The sequence below is a fragment of the Prionailurus viverrinus genome, chromosome B2, assembly GCF_022837055.1.
Source record: "Prionailurus viverrinus isolate Anna chromosome B2, UM_Priviv_1.0, whole genome shotgun sequence".
In the NCBI taxonomy this organism is placed as follows: domain Eukaryota; kingdom Metazoa; phylum Chordata; class Mammalia; order Carnivora; family Felidae; genus Prionailurus; species Prionailurus viverrinus.
Genome location: NC_062565.1, coordinates 107,350,349 through 107,363,147, shown reverse-complemented (window position 1 = coordinate 107,363,147; position 12,799 = coordinate 107,350,349). Strand labels below are relative to the sequence as shown.

At 35.2% G+C, this 12,799-nt stretch overlaps 1 protein-coding gene across 2 annotated transcripts in view; it reads left to right on the top strand.

The window, feature by feature from the left end:
- CEP85L (centrosomal protein 85 like) overlaps positions 1-12,799 on the top strand; it is a 168,073-nt gene that overhangs the window by 37,680 nt on the left and 117,594 nt on the right. The window lies entirely within an intron of this gene.

The window sequence follows — 12,799 nt, the reverse complement described above, 5'->3', positions numbered from 1 at the left end:
ATATATAGAAGTAGCTTTCCTTTTTTTTCCCTCTCCAACATGTAGCTTTTAGAGAGGTTCATTCACTTATTAATCCTCAGGTCAGTTTTCTAGGTGGGCAGGATAGTTTAGTGTTGGTCTGGCTGTATGTCATGAAAGTGAGACACAAAAAACTTTCATGCTGTTCCGCTATCTTGGCTCCTCTGCTTGAGGTTCATTTACTTAATTACTTAATAAGTATTTATTGAAAACTTCATGTCTTTTAAGAAGCAGAGAATTGAAAAAGATCAAAATGGAGGGAGAGGATTACATCAGAATCTTAGCCAGAATAGGACTCTAGTACAGAACTATATATTCTAAAATTACGATTGCGTGATTTGCTTTTTGCCATGGTATTTTGAGATTTCAAATAAAGCTAAAAAGAGTGTGAGGGTTTTTGTTTTGTTTTGTTTTGTTTTGTTTTGTTTTTCTGTTCAACAAGAAGTTGAGGTACTAATTTAACATTAGTGGTACAACCTTTTAGGTGTGGTAATTTGTTCATGAGGTATCCAATTCAGGTTGGTAGGAAAATAGATCTGTCACCTGAAGATACATGCATCTTCAAGACGACCAAATAGTAACATAGGCCACACCGGCAGATCACCAACTTCTGAGGTTTTCTTGCTGAGACCTGGAGGCTGTAAATAGCTGCTGTTACCGTAGAAATTAGTTTGAAAGGGAGTTGTTTTTGAAGTGTGCAGCACTTGTGTAGATATAACCTAGATGTGGTGCCGGAGTTGAGTGATTAAGGGGGAAAGAAATAAGAGGAAACTGGGAGTATAGGACCCTGTGGTAATAAAAGAACTTATTTTTTACTTAGGCTGGCTTTGTCACCTTCCACAGGACAATCTTCCTCTCCCTTATGACATGAAGCCTGGGAGGTAGGGCTTCTAGGCAGTTTTGTTTTTTGGTGTTGTTGATGTTGTTGTTGTTGTTTTTAATCTTCTTAAACCTGAGTTTTTAAATGTAGCTTCTAACAGTCTGTTTGGGGCTGATTTCCAAGCATATTTACATATTTTATTTAAAAAAGGTACAAATAGAGTTAAGTAATTTTTTACTTTGATAATTTCCAACTGCTAATTTGTATTAGAGATAATTTTCTTATCTAATTAACCTCATTTATTTCAAAAGGAGGGACTGATAAAAATGGACTTCAATTTAATCATATCTTCATTAGTTGTTTTTACTAAGAAATAATAGGACTGTTTAATAATATAAATTTTGAGGTCATCCTGTGAATATATATCAGAAAGGAAGAAAAATTAGAAAAGTTACCAGTTGGTGCATTATCTTTATCGTATGAAGATATGAAGGCCTTGAAAGGTAAGAACTTGTTCAGTCATTTATTCACATAGCTAATATTTATTGAGTGTCTGCTGTGTATGAGATACTGTGCTAGGGGTTAGGATTAAACAGACATTTTCCGTGTTCCTTGTGTACATAAGGAGGAGACAGGAAACAATTATCATAAAATAGGAACAGTATGGTTGATGAAATACATAGGGTAGGGGGTATACCTAGATCCACTGGATTAGGTGAAGGACCCCTGGCAGAAGTGGTGTTTAAGCTGAGGCCCAAAAAGTTAAGTAGGAACTGGCAGGGCACAAGGCAGGAGAGTAGGCTGAGAGAACAGCATGGTCAGTGACTAGAAGGTGAGAGATTCTGGGGATGGAGCAGAAGAGAGCCAAACTGGATGCAACGAGACCACCTGTGTTGCAGGTAGGAGCCTTGGTGACTTGTTCATAAAAAGAGAGTGGGGAAGGAGAAAATGAGGTTATTCAGGAGACATTTAGGAGATGAAAACAGTACATTCTTTTTAAGCAGCTTTATTTAGATGGAATTCATATACTTTACAATTCAGCCATTTCAAGGGTACAATTCAGGGATGCTTGGCTGGCTTAGTTGGTAGAGCATGCAACTCTTGGGCTCAGAGTTGTGAGTTCAAGCCCCACTTTGGGCATGGGGTCTACACGTGTACAATTCAGTGGCGTTAAGTGTATTCAGAGTTGTATATCTATTACCAGTATCACTTTTGGGACATTTTCATTATCTCCAAAAAAGCCCCACTCTTCCTTAGCCATCATCCTGAACATTGTTATTCCCCCAGCTCTAGGCAGCCACTAATTTTGGAGGATGTCATAAAAATTTCCCAGGGCTCTTTTTGCTTATATATTTTATTACAGTGATTAGGTTTTATTAGATTAGCCAAATGTTTTCTCTAAAACACCTCATTTAAAAATTTTTTTTAATGTTTATATTTGTTTTTGAGTCAGAGAGAGAGAGAGAAAGAGAGAAAGAGCAAGCAAGCATGAATGGGGGAGGGGCAGAGAGAGAGAGGGAGACACAGAATCTGAAGCAGGCTCCAGGCTCTGAGCTATCAGCATAGAGCCCGACGTGGAGCTCGAACTCGTCAACCGCGAGATCATGACCTGAGCCAAAGTTGGACGCTCAACCAACTGAGCCACCTAGGCACCCCTAAAACACCTCATTTTAAAGTAAAATATTCTCTTGCTGTTAGTTTTTTTTTCCTTTTTTACAGAAAATTCCAAATATCTGCCAAAATAGAAAGTAAAATGGTAAAACCCACATGTACACAGCACCAAATTTATATAATCAAAAATTATAACACATGGCAATCTTCCAGCTATTATTCCTCTGCTTATTCACACACCCTTGGTAATATTTTTAATAAATTGACAGGTCCCTCTTAACCCTTTCATTGTAACAATAGTAATATTTATTGAGCATTTACTGTGTAGAAGACATGATGATAAGAAGTGGACATTATTTCAGTTAATTAAAAAATTATATGGTAGGTACAATTATATACCTATTTTCTAGGTGAAATAAATAATATTTAAGTCATTCTTTAATCTGTTATATTTGTTTTATTTTATTAATGGTCAGTTATTTCATTGGTGGATAATACTATGTTTTTGCCAGTTCATAACTTTGGAAATTTCAGGACTGTAATAATGGTTACTCCAGTTAACTTGGCTTCCAGATTCTACAGTGGATTAGTCAGTCAGTTGGCCTTTAACATTAATAAAAATACCTACCATAAATTTTTGCAGTATGGAGTTTTGTACTTTATACATGATTTTTAAAGATTCTTTATTATAGAGTCCTTCTGGGGTAAAATATGATTAACTTTTTTTTTTTTTTTTTTACTGGTGAAAAAGGAGTTAGAGGGGGTTAATAATGTATCTGGGGTTATATAGCTATTCGAGTGACAGAGTTGAGATTCTTCAAACCTAAGTTCAGAGCTCTGCCTAACCCCACTGTTTAAGATATCTGTACTCAGAAGGGAGAAACTAGAGGGAAAGAAGCCTTGAGAGGTGTAATTTAGGATAGTCTAGGTAACCCTAGACTGAGAAACAGGAGACCAGCATTCTATTTTGAGATTGGTACTTGGTCAAGTAATTTAACCTTTATGGACTTTAGTTCTTCATTTGCATATGGGAGTAGGTCAGAGGTTATGCACAGAACATTTTTTTTTTGCTTGTGAAATTAAATCATTTCAAGGCAGCCTTCAAACAATAACGATTTACATTCTTTTGCAAGAATGCAAATACCCTTTTCCTTTGCTTCCCATCTCTAGTTTTCTTGTTGATCTACATTATTTCTTAAAATGAAATATTTGAATTTTAAATTTTTAAACATGGCATGTAATGGCATTACAGCTCTACTGGGTTTGCAGGAGGATTGTTTGCTTGAGGTATATTTTGTATCTTTATGGACTTCATTTTTACCTTCAGTGTTACTCATTCATCCATTCATCCATCCATTCATTTTTTTCACTCAGTTTTTATTATTTTGTTTCTTGGCCTAGTAGAATATGAATGCTTGAGCCTGATGACCAAGCTGAGCTGAATTAAGTTCATTTTACTTCCCTGTGATGACCCTATGTACTATTGACCTGGAAAGGCTGTTCACATGGCCGTGGGCTTAGGGAGATTAAAGACTTCACATCTCCCCTGACTTGCAGATAGAGGATAGATAGGTGGATAGATGGGTAATTTGTTGTCTGTTCTGTAATAGTAAGTTTTGTTTCTAAGAAAGTTTGCATTGTAAAAAATAATTGTAATGTAAGAGATTAAATTGTAATTTGATTTGTGAAAATTTTTACAGGAGAGAAATAACTTATAGCTCTTTTCAGGTAAACTGCCTGGTGAGACTTAATCTTAAAACTAGTGTGAGATATCCAGAAAATGGTACAGTTGAATGAAATCTTAGAAGGCATTTAAAAAAAATTAAGTTTTTATATAAAAAGGGAAGCTGTTTTTACTGACTAGCTTTTAAAATGAGTTTTGTTTTGGGGCGCCTGGGTGGCGCAGTCGGTTAAGCGTCCGACTTCAGCCAGGTCACGATCTTGCGGTCCGTGAGTTCGAGCCCCGCGTCGGGCTCTGGGCTGATGGCTCAGAGCCTGGAGCCTGTTTCCGAGTCTGTGTCTCCCTCTCTCTCTGCCCCTCCCCCGTTCATGCTCTGTCTCTCTCTGTCCCAAAAATAAATAAACGTTGGAAAAAAAAATAAAATAAAATAAAATGAGTTTTGTTTTGAATTATTGGCCTCTTTTTAAAAATTATTTTTAATGTTTATTTTCGAAAGAGAGAAAGCATGAGCAGGGGAGGGACAGAGAGAGAGAGGGAGACACAGAATCCAAAGCAAACTCGAGGCTCCGAGCTGTCAGCACAGAGCCCGACATGGGGCTAGAACTCACGAACCGCTAGATCATGACCTGAGCCGAAGTCGGACAGTTAACCGACTGAGCCACCCAGGTGCCCCTAAGTTATTGGCTTCTTTAAGCTGTACCTCAGATTGTCCTTTAAGTTGCTGATAATCTGGCTGGAGATCAGAAATGCCCTCTATCCTCTTTTTTTGAAACCAGTTTTCATTTTGTTTTATATACACAGAAAAGCTTATGCACAGAATTGTATACTGTTGCTATCATAAGTAATCACTAAAAGAGTATAAGCCATACGTTTGGCTGTAAGGAAACAAGTTTCTCACTATCCTTAAATAAAAGCAAGAAATTTAGGAAAGCATGATTTTTATGATACTGACACTTGACATACAGTTTTTCTAACATTCTTGACAGTTATTTTTATATGATTCTTTTTTGTGTTTATTTTTAGACTTGATACAGATAACATAATGCCAAAATGCCAAAAGAGGGCTTAATATTTTAGATTTATCTTTGATTAAAAAATTACTTGAACAATTTTTTTTTTTTTTTTTTTTTTTGGTACCTTTTCACTTACTGTGATGACTATTACATTCTGGTGCATTTTTAAACTATTGTATGCTTTCTTTTATGCTTTTTGCCTCGGGTTTTTTTCCATTTTTTCTTGTCTTCTTTTGATTGAATTTTTTCTTCATGCCATTTTCCTTCTAGTTTATTAGAATTATACACTACCTGTGTTTTTAGAAAACAGCTTTATTATTGGGGTACCTGGATGGCTCAGTCAGTTAAGTGTCCCAACTCTTGATCATGTCAGGTCATGATCTCACAGCTTACAAGATCGAGCCCTGTGCTGACAGTGGGGAGCCTGCTTGGGATTCTCTCCCTCTCTCTCTGCCCCTCCCCTGCTCATTGTCTTTCTCTCAAAATAAATAAACTTAAAAAACAAAAAAACAAACTCAGCTTTATTGACATATAGTTCACATATATACAGTGTATACTCAGTATACAATTTAATGGTTTTTAATATATTCTCATTGTGCAGTTATTACCATGATCTAATTTTAGAACATTTTTAGCCTCTGTTAAAGAAATGCATTAGCTATCACTCTTCATCTTCCCTAAGCAACCACCAGTCTTTCTGTCTCTATAGATATCTTTGTACTGGGCAAGTCATATAAATGGGATCATCTAATATATGGTCCTTTGTGCCTGATTTCCATTAAGCATAATGTTTTTAAGATTCAAGTTGTAGCATATACTAATACTTCATTTCTTTTTATTGCCATATAATATATTGTATGTATAATACCACAATTTATTTATCTTTTCATCAGTTGATGGCCATTTGGGTTATTTTGGCTCTGGGCCATTAAGAATAATGTCTCTGTGAACATGTTTTCATTTCTTTTGGGTATGTATCCAGGATTGGAATTGCTGGGTAATATGGTAACTCTGTGTTTAACCTTTGGAGGAACTGCCAGACTGTTTCCTAAGCAATGGGGCCTTTTTCATTCCCACCGTGTTGTATGAAGGTTCCAGTTTCTCCACATCCTTGCCAACACTTATTAATATGGCATTTTGATGATAGCTATTCTAGTGGGTATGAAGTGGTATCTCATTGTGGTTTTGACTTGCAGTTCCCTGATGACTACATGATGTCCAGCATCTTTTCATATGCTTTCATAAGTCAGTTTGTATATCTTCTTTGGAGAAATGTCTGTCTAAATCTGCACCCATTCTTAAATTGGGTCATTTGTGTTTTTATGGAGCTGTAAGAGTTTTTAATATAATCTAGATACAAGTCCCTATGAGATAAATGATTTGCAAAAATTCTCTCCCATTTTGTGGGTAGTCTTTTTACTTTCTTGTTAGTCTCATTGACAGCAAGTTTTAAAAATTTTGATCAAATCCAGTTTATCTTTACTTTTTTTGTTGCTTGGGCTTTTCGTATTGTATGTAAAAAAAAAACAACACTGTCTGACTTAACATCATGAAGATTTACACCTATGATTTCTTCTAAGAGTTGTATAGTTTCAGCTGTTGCATTTAGGCTTATGATTCATTTTGAGTTAATACTTATGGATTGTGCAAGGTAGGGGTCCAACTTTAGCTTTACAGTTGTACCAAGTCTACCTATTCTTTAGTTGTTAATGTAGACGTTACAATACGCAACCCTTAACTTGACTGTCTAGAATGGTGATTAGAAGCTTTGTCTTCCTCTCATAAATATAAGGACCTTAAAACATGGGAATACTGATCTACCCGTGTTTTGAGTTGTATGTCACAGCTGCCAAATATTTTGATTCTATCTTTTTTAGCCCAACTGATTTTATTGTTTTATGCAATTGTCCTTCATTTTTTAGATTTGTGTTTACTTAGAAAAACTTTTTATTTTTATTTATTTTTTAATTTTTTTAATGTTTATTTTAGAGAGAGAGAGAGAGCGAGTGTGAGCAGGGGACAGGCTGAGAGAGAGGGAGGCAGAGGATCTGAAGCAGGCTCTGTGCTAACAGCAGACAGCAGACAGTCTGATGCGAGGCTTGAAGTCACAAACTGAGAGACCATGGCCTGAGCCAAAGTCAGACCCTTAACCTACTTCACCCAGGTGCCCTTTAATTAATTAATTAATTAATTAATTAATTTATAATTCAGGGGTCATTTGTTTTCTATGTGAAAGAAACTAAAGGAATCTTAGTAGCTCTTCCGGTGAGTCTGTTGATGATAAGCTCCATTTTTGTTAGCTGAAAATATATTTTGACCTCATTCTTGAAAGATAGCTTGCCTTTCCAAACAATTCTTGGGTGCCAGTTATTTACTATTAACCCTTTGAAGGTAATACTTCACTGTGTTGTAGATTCCATTATTGCTGTTGAGCATTATTGCTCAAGAGCAGTCATCTTGAGAGTTCTTTTATGAATAGTCTGCCTTTTCTCTCTGGCTCACATCTCATTGTCTGCTGTTTTGTAGTTTCCTTCTGATAAACTTTAGTCTTGGCTTGCAGCTGTGTATGAAATGGTAAAGTATGAACCCTGAGGGGAAGGGCTATATTCATCTTTTTGTGAATAATGTATTTTCATTGTCTTTTCTACCTAGTACAGTTCCTTGTACAGGGTTCATTCCTAGGAGATTCTTCGGTTTAATTATTGTTGAGTTTCTTTCTATAGGTCTTTTCCTACCAGAATGTAGTTTAGAATATTTTTAAATATTTATAAAAATATAGGGAATGCTTAGAAATGTTCATTTGTTTTAAAAGGATATGGTTACATGTGGCATAAAAATGTGTTTTTTTCTGGTATGATATGATTAAAGCATTAGCAGGAAGGGAAAAAAGTATCATGGTGGCATATGAAACTTAATTATTGCCTTGGGTTAGAGTTAAAATTTTTATTTAAAAATTTGTTAGAATAGTTACGTTAAATAAAAATATTTTGATATGGGGTTATATAGTTTCCTGATTAATTTTTAATTATGAAGACTTGTGATTTATTGTTGTAATATAGGTCTGGAGGGTGTGGTCTTTTTTGAATTCATTTCCTTTTAACTTTAAAAAGGATAGGGCAGAGAGAGACTATCTCTATATACAAGAGAAGATAGAATCAATGTATTCATCTATTTCCAGGTAACAATAACATGGCAGTGAAACAGAAGGTTGAGATTTTGTTTAGAATTCAGAATATGTTATCTTAAATATTATTCACTTGTCTTGTCGGGTTATAGTGAAGTCCTCTTATATTTTTCCCTTGCAAGCTGAAATCTGTCTGAAACCATTAGCTGTACTATGCTCTCTGTGAATGCTATAGACCCAGTCCTCTGGCTTTTAAAAGGACTACACTCTGCTGGTTTCAGATTTCATTGTGGTAACTTAGATGTGGCCCAGATGCCATTGTAATAACTTGCATTTGAGATTTGTGTCTACAATTAGATAGTATAATAAAGCACATGAGGAATTGTATTTTGTCTACCCCTAATTGCCTCTGTTTCATTAGGGCAAAATAACATTTTTAAGGTGTTAAAATTAATATTTTTCTGGACTCCTTTCTGAGAAATAATGGTCCCTTTTCTAGATATTCATACTATCAAATTTTTATTTTTTTTCCTTATTATTTCATGTTGTATGTGCATGTGTATGTATGTGCATATGTGTGTGAACAGACTAAGCTTTAATTAATCCTTAGTTTTGGCAGTACTGAATTCTGAAAGTCACAGTCAGTAAGTTTTTACACTAGAACTCAGATACTGGTGATGGTTGAGGTTGGGATATTTAAGCTTGAAGGCTTCAGAACTGGAATCAGACCCAGATGGAATGATGTTGTAGTGAATAGAACAGAGAATCACTTACTGAGCAGTAATATTTCCTGGTCCCCTCTCTACCTTAACTGAATCAGGATCTCTTAGAATAGGGCTTCAGAGATCTCAGGTAACTTTTAGTATGTTAAAGTTTGAGAACTTCAGATAAGTGACTTTTAGGAATAAATTCTATCCTCTGTGTAATATTTGAATAGTATATATCAATTTTTTTCAGATTTGTAGGAGTAAATGCTAGTCTGATATGGAATTTGTTTTTATCACCAGTTGTTGATTTTCTATGCAGTTGGGAAATACTGAGCTAGCACAGGAAGACAGAAAAGTAGCACATTATCAGATATAAGTAACAGCCAAGGCAGTGATCTCTGGTCTCAGAGGTTTCAGCTGTGACATGGAAAGTGAGACAGTCACCTGATACATTATTCATACTTAAGTAACAGTGTTATTTGAGATATTTTAAACTCTTTGAGGTCACAAACCAAAACATCTTTGCAATAGTTTGACCAAATGGTCAAGTTATGCTCCTTGAAAAGAAATTAAAATAAGACATTGTATGTCCTCTTTCCATGATGAAGGGTGTACCTTTGTTAAGTTTGGGGTGTATTCTTTCATACCATTTCTCTGCTCATAAATAGATACATATTTACATACATTCACTTATATGCTGGCATATTTTAAATATTGATATGTATAGACAGATTGCCCCTCTTCTCTCAAATGCTATAGCAATTTATGATTCCATTATTGTAGGATATTATAGCCTTTAATAATTTTATGAATAGGATAGGGAACACACTTTAACTGTGTGTTCAACAGTTTGAACATCTGGTTTTTTTTTTAACATGTATTATTTATTTTTATTTCTTGTGATTTGCTTTCTAATTTCCTTTGCTTGTTTTAAAATTGGCTTGTTAGGTTTTGTTTTGTTTTAATTTATTGGAGTTCCTTGTATAGTATGGATATTTACTCTTTTGTCTGTTATATGATGGAATAATGTTTACTTAGCTATTTCAGTGATGTGATAATAATTAACATTTTGCTTTGTACCGGGAATTCTTCTGAGTCCTTTCTGTGCAATTTTTTCTTTTAATCTTCACTGTTGTCATGTCTACTTTATGGATGAAGTGACTGTGATGCAAGGAGGTTAAGTAAGTTGTTTGAACACATGTGACTGAGTGGGAGAGCCAGGATTTGAATCTAAAAAGACTAGTTTTAAAACTGTTACATTTAACCTTATACTTTATCTTTACTTACTAAGTTTTTTCAATGTAAATAGCTGAAAATAAAAAAAATTTTTTTTTCAGTTTTAAAGATATTCAGGACACCTGGGTGGCTCAGTCAGTTAAGCATTGGATTCTTGATTTTGGCTCAGGTCATAGATCTCATGGTTCATAACATTGAGCCCCGGAAGCCTCACTTCAGACTCTGTGCTGACAGCCTGGAGCCTACTTGAGATTCTGTTTCTGCCCCTCCCTGCTCATGCCTTTTTCCTCCCTCTCTCTCAAAAATTAATAAGCTTAAAAAAATAAAGATATTTAATGATTTTAATACAAATACTCGTTTAGGAATAGTGACACAAACGTGTGTGTTTATGTATCTATACACATAATTATATAGTTGTTAACAGATTTAATACTATAATGTATTAATACAGATATTTCATAGGCTTTTAGTGACGTTTGTTCTATTTCTATTTAGAACTGACCTTTAGTAGCATATTCCCTTCCTTTTTTCTATTGATTACCATAATAATCTGTTATTAATCTTCATGTGGCTAATCATTTTGCTTTAATCCTCAACAGTGTTATTGGAATAATCATTTTAAGTATGGTTTTGATCATGTTACTCCTTTGGAAACTTTCAGTGGTGTCACATTTCTTGCTTAATGAAGGCCAGCCTCTTTCCTTACCTAGGCATTTGAAGACTTACATAACTGTTTCACCTTTACCTTTCAGGAATTGACTTGAGCAATTTTTTTTTTTTTTTCTGTTTAAAAAATTTAGTTTGCTGGCTGTGATGCAATGTGTAGTATACTAGTCTTTGAATCTAATGGTTCAAGTTCAGATTTCCATGGCACTTTATTTTGTTTGCATGCAATATGACATAATCCAAAGCACTGCCATTTCTAGAATTTCTGTATAGGTATGACCTAAGATGTGTCAGACTGGTTGGAAAGGGAGTGAGGCAATCAAGTACATTTATCTGAAACGAGGTTTGCATAACAAACAAAAGATTTTTCTTTCTTAACATTGTGTATTGGAGTTGATGGGAGATTGGGTATAGGGGGCAGGACTGAAGTCTACCCCTGCCACCCTAGTGTTCAGCCACTGGTATTAGATACAGGTTTGCAGTATCTGAAAGACCCTCCTTACTATGTGATCTTGAGCAATATACTTAACTCTAAATGTTAATTTTCTCCTTTGAGCAACTTTTCTTGACACTGCATACAGCAGACAAATGGGATAATTTGTTATTTACTTCAGGAATTACATTCTTCTGGCTTTATACTCTGATCAGTTAGTGTTCTTAATCAGCAAAAGAAGCTTGCTGACCTGATTGAGAAGATGAAGAATTTATTTATGGGTGTTTGGTACCTCATAGAATTTTGGGGGAAGGCTGGAGAACTAGGCTTCAGGTTAAACTTACAGGTAATATGCCTCAAATCGTTTCTGAGAACTGTCACTTCTCTAGCCCCACCAAGCACCAGTGCTGCCCAGTTGCTGCCCTTCTGGGGTGGTGCTCCCATTGTGGAAGACCGATGCCTCTGCTGTTGCCTATGCCAGCCAAAAATGGTGGGTCCATCTGGAGCCTGTTTTCTAAGTGACTCCCTTCCAAACTGAAATCTTGTGCTGGTGCTTCTAATGTCTGCATCATAGTTGGAGAATATGTTGGGAATTTAAGATCTAAAATTAATTTCGTGTGATTAGACTTATAATAATGTGGCAATTTTCATGAGTATAGAAAGGTTCTGTAGAAGCTGATGAAAAGCTTGAACATGTTAAATAAGTGTTCACTATAATACTTTTGCTTGTATTCTCGCATCTGTAATATTTTTTCTTCTTTATCTCCAAGTGAAGAAATTCTGTGTAAAGACCTACTGGAATTTCATTGTTTGAATTAGTCTGCCTAGCTCTTTCTAATGTGAATTTTCTTATGACCTTTTCATCATTTCTTTTTGCATTATTTTATTTCTTTAAAACAATATCAGTGCTAACAAGTAATAGTAAATATATTCTAATGTACCAAACAATATGGAAAATATAGAATAAACTCTGAAGGTTGCCTTTTACTACTCATCTCTTCTCCCTTCATACTTTCAATTGCTATCCTATTTCGAAGCTTCCTCTGGTAAAATTTATAATCTTTAATTTTAAGTTGGCACATTTGATGATAATTTGGAACTTGATGGTAAGTTCATGGAATATAGAGGTCTTTATTTGTGCTTTGGGTTTCCATGGAGCCTCTAAAACTGTTACTGTGTGTAGAACAATAATACAGGAAGGCTTGACCTAAGGCAATAGCTGTGTAATCATTTTGGAAGTGAAGGCTTACAACTTAGGGATTTAGTGAATGTGCAGAGAAAGATAGTCATCTAAAGTAGACTCCAGGAGTTCTAGCTTGGGAATCATACCATTGATGATGCCATTTAAGGGAGACTAGGAATGGAGGAATTACTCTGTATCCACAAATATATTGCTGGAATGCTTTCTGATTATGTTCCATTGTTTATTTATTTTGAGGGAGGGAGAGAGAGAGAGCCAGAGTATGTGAGTGGAGGGGGGAGGAGGAGGA